At 41.6% G+C, this 4,968-nt stretch overlaps 1 pseudogene; it reads left to right on the forward strand.

Moving 5' to 3' along the window:
• Positions 1-3,757, forward strand: LOC100138580 (hsc70-interacting protein-like; annotated as a pseudogene).
• The last annotated feature ends 1,211 nt before the right edge of the window (positions 3,758-4,968 follow it).

Raw genomic sequence — 4,968 nt, forward strand, 5'->3', positions numbered from 1 at the left:
ATATGTAAGCAAGATTCCAATGTCCTGCACACTGAAGAAATGTACTTACTGAGGAGTGGGTAGAAGGTAATGGGGGTAAAATACCACTTGCTACTCATAAATCTAAGTCAGAAGAACATACCAAGGAAGAAAAGCCAGATCCTGAGAAGGCAGAGGAAAACATAAAGACAAACTTTCAAGTGAAGGAAAGTGCTAGTCGCTCTGTGGTATCCAACTACAGCCTGCCAGGCTCCTCTGTCCACAGGATTTTCCAGATAAGAATACTGGAGTGGGTAGCCATTCCCTTCTCCAGGGGATCTTTCCAATCCAAGGACTGAACCCGCATCTCCTGAACTGCAGGCAGATCCCTTATGGTCTGAGCCACCAAAGAAGTGCATATCAAGTGAGGTAAGTAACACCCTCTTCTAACAACACAAGAGAAGACTCTACACATGGACATCACCAGATGGTCAAAACATAAATCAGATTGATTATATTCTTCACAGCCAAAGATGGAGAAGCTCTATACAGTCAGCAAAAACAAGACCAGCAGCTGACTGTGGCTCAGATCATGAACTCCTCATTGCCAAACTCAGACTTAAATTGAAGAAAGTAGGGAAAACTACTAGACCATTCGGGTATGATCTAAATCAAATCCCCAACAATTATACAGTGAAAGTGACAAATAGATTCAAGGGATTAGATCTAATAGACAGAGTGCCTGAAAAATTACGGACAGAGGTTTGTAACACTGTAGAGGAGGCGGTGATCAAGGCCATCCCCAAGAAAATGAAATGCAGAAAGGCAAAATGGTTGTCTGAGGAGGCCTTACAAATAGCTGAGAAAAGAAGAGAAGCTAAAGACAAAGGAGAAAAGGGAAGATATACCCATTTAAATGCAGAGTTCCAAAGAATAGCAAGGAGAGAGATAAGAAAGCCTTACTCAGTGATCAATGCCGAGAAATAGAGGAAAACAATAGAATGGGAAAGACTAGAGATCTCTTCAAGAAAATTAGAGATACAAGGAATATTTCATGCAAAAATGGGCACAATAAAGGACAGAAATGGTATGGACCTAACAGAAGCAGAAGAGATAAAGAAGAGGTGGCAAAAATACACAGAAGAACTATATAAAAATGATCTTCATGACCCAGATAACCACGATGGTGTGATCACTCACCTAGAGCCAGACATCCTGGAATGCGAAGTCAAGTGGGCCTTGGGAAGCATCACTATGAACAAAGCTATGGAGGTGATAGAATTCCAGTTGAGTTATTTCAAATCTTAAAAGATGATGCTGTGAAGTGCTGCACTCAATATGCCAGGAAATTTGGAAAACTTAGCAGTGGCCACAGGACTGGAAAAGGTCACTTTTCATTCCAATCCCAAAGAAGGGCAATGCTAAAGAATGTTCAAACTACCACACAATTGCACTCATCTCACACACTAGCAATGTAATGTTCAAAATTCTCCAAGCCAGACTTCCACAGTATGTGAACCATGAACTTCCATATGTTCAAGCTGGATTTAGAAAAGGCAGAGAAACCAGAGACCAACTAGCCAACATCTGCTGGATCATCGAAAAAGCAAGAGAATTCCAGAGAAACATCAACTTCTGCTTCATTGATTACACCAAAGCCTTTGACGCTGTAGCTCACAACAAAGTGGAAAATTCTTCAAGAGATGGGAATGCCAGACTAGCTTACCTGCCTCATGAGAAATCTGAATGCAGGTCAAGAAGCAAAAGTTAGAACTGGACATGGAACAACAGACTGGTTCCGAATTGGGAAAGGATTACATCAAGGCTATACACTGTCACCCTGCTTATTTAACTTATATGCAGAGCATATCGTGCGAAATGCCAGACTGGATGAAGCAGAAGCTGGAATCAAGATTGCCAGGAGAAATATCAATAACTTCAAATACGCAGATGATACCACCTTTATGGCAGAAAGTGAAGAGGAACTGAAGAACCTTTTGATGAAAGTGAAAGAGGAGAGTGAAAAGGCTGGCTTAAGACTCAACATTCAAAAAACTAAGATCATGGCATCTGGTCCCATCACTTCATAGCAAATAGATGGGAGAAACAATGGAAACAGTGACAGACTTTATCTTTGGGGCTCCGAAATCACTGCAGATGGTGACTGCAACCATGAAATTAAAAGACGCTTGCTCCTTGCAAGAAAAGCTATGACCAACCTAGACAGCATATTAAAAAGCAGAGACATTACTTTGCCAACAAAGGTCCATCTAGTCAAAGCTATGGTTTTTCCAGTAGTCACATATGAATGTGAGAGTTGGACTATAAAGAAAGCTGAGCACTGAAGAATTGATGCTTTTTGAACTGTGGTGTTAGAGAAGACTCTTTAGAGTCTCTTAGACTGCAAGGAGATCCAACCAGTCCATCCTAAAGGAAATCAGTCCTGAATATTCATTGGAAGGACTGATGTTGAAGATGAACCTCCAATACTTTGGCCACCTGATGCAAAGAACTGACTCATTGGAAAAGACCCTGATGCTGGGAAAGACTGAAGGCAGGAACAGAAGGGGATGAGAGAGGATGAGATGGTTTGATGGTATCATTGACTTAATGGACATGAGTTTGAGCAAGCCCCAGGAGTTGGTGATGGATAGGGAAGCCTGGCGTGCTGCAGTCCATGGGGTCGCAAAGAGTTGGACACAACTGAGGGTCTGAACTAAAGTCATCTATAATAAAAATGTAAAGTGTGATTGAATCAAACACTGATGCCTGCCAAGGAATGGGAGATGAAAATGTTGAGATAACAGGGGATGATGGATCAGGCAAATGATAAAAATGTGGTTGCCATTGAGGCCCTAAATGATGGTGAGCTACAGAAAGCCATTGACTTGTTTACAGATGCCGTTATGCTGAATCTTCTCTGTATGCCAAGAGAGCCAGAGTCTTCATCAAATTACAGAAGTCAAATGCTACCATCTGAAACTTTGACAGAGAAACTGAAATAAATCCTGATTCAGCTCAGCCTTACAAGTGGGCAGGAAAAGCACATGTACCTCTGGGCCACTGGGTAGAAGCAGTCCATGGTCCTGCCCTTGACCGTAAACTAGATTACAATGTTAGTGTAATGCTGAAAGAAGTTCAACCAAGGGCCCAGAAAACTGCTGAACAACAGAGAAAGTCTGAGTGAAACCATGAAGACCAAAGTCTCAAAGAAAAAATGGAAAGGGTTAAGAAGGCTTGGGAGAAACAGAAAAGACCCCAGAAGGAGGGAGAAATTAGAAGACAAACAGGAGCTCAATATAGCTATTTTTCAGGTGGCTTTCCCGGGGCAACACCTGCTAATTTTCCTGGAAGAATGCCTGGAATGGGATGGGGTATGCCTGGAATGGCAGGAATGCTTGGGCTCAATGAAATTACTAATGATCCAGAGGTTCTTACGGACATGCAGGTTTTAGAAGTTATGACGGCCTTCTAGGATGTGATCCAGAGCTTCAATATGTTGAAATATCAGAGCAGCCCAAAAGTTGTGAGTCTCATCTGTAAATCGTCGGCCAAATTTGGAGGGCAAGCCTAAGGCCCTTCTGACAAATAAAGCCCATGCTGAAGGAAAAGCAACTGAGATCACCTAATGGATGTCACAGTAAAACAATCCAGTGTACTTCTGACCTGCTGACGAAGGAAAAGCTATGGTGCTCTGAAGATAGTCTCTCTCCCTCTGTCCCAAATGAAGCTGAAACAATTTTCAGTGGTTTGCCATTAAAACAATCATTCAGATAATACTTTCCTACTGGGAATCAAAAACTTTAAACATTTTTAAAACCTGAAAAATATTAAAACAAGAACAACTATTAAGCAGCCCTTTCCACTGAAAAACAAAACCTACTAAGCTGATCCCAAATTCTTGATCCATAAACACTGTGTAAGATAATAAACATTTATATTCTTATTAATTTAAATTTGGGGGTAATTTGTTATATAGCAGTAGATAGCTTACAAGGAATGGCCATATTAGCCCATATCCCTAAATCCAAATCATATCATTATCTAATTTTCAAGCCTGATTGGTTCTTATAAACCTCCAGTCAAGTGATTATACCACTGGCTTGGATTAAAACTATTTATTGTTTTGCTTCATCCTGAAGTTTTTTTCCTGTCTTTTCTATGTGTTGGGTCCACAATGATAGAGAAACACTAAAATATATCTAATCCCCCTTCTCATAAGTCTGTTACTGACTCTATCACAACCTCAAGGAACTGCATTCTACCGCCACCTACGATCACAGCATTCTCCACTTGACCAGATTGAAAGCTCCTTTTTAACTGCACCACGCAGTTTGCCACAGCAAGTGTCACAGTGGTAAAGATGCAGGTTTAACCCCTGGGTCAGGAAGCTCTCCTGGAGAAGGAAATAGCAACCCACTCCAGTATTCTTGCCTGGAAAATTCCATGGATAGAGGAGCCTGGTGGGCTACAGTCCACTGGGTTGCAAAGAATCAGACATGACTGAGCAGCTGAGCACAGCACACAATGTGCAGGATCTTAGTTCCCCAAGCAGGGACTGAATACACACCCCTACAGTGGAAGCAGAGTCTTAACCCCTGGCCCACCAGAGAAGTCCTGAAAGTTTATATTTTAACAGTAAAAGATGGAAGCATATTTTCTAGCAGCCCACTACTAAAATATTCACAAAGTCTAATAAACATCTCAGACTTAACATGGTTTAGAAGAGCTTTTGATTTTCCTCTCCCCTAACCTACTCATCCCAGTCTTCAACAGCTCCGTCAGTGACATCATCAACCACCCAGATGCTTATACCAAAACCCTAAGTCACTCTTGATTCCTCTCTCCTTCTCACAAAATCAACAATGCGGTTCCCACAGATTCTACCTCCAGAACATATCCTGAACTTGCTGACTTTTCTTCATCTCCATAGCCTGTCTCCATTCCATCTCCTATCTTTCATCTACATCTTAGCCTAGGCTATGCCATCATCTTTCACCAGAACACTGC

This window comes from Bos taurus, chromosome 17 (genome assembly GCF_002263795.3).
Source record: "Bos taurus isolate L1 Dominette 01449 registration number 42190680 breed Hereford chromosome 17, ARS-UCD2.0, whole genome shotgun sequence".
In the NCBI taxonomy this organism is placed as follows: Eukaryota; Metazoa; Chordata; class Mammalia; order Artiodactyla; family Bovidae; genus Bos; species Bos taurus.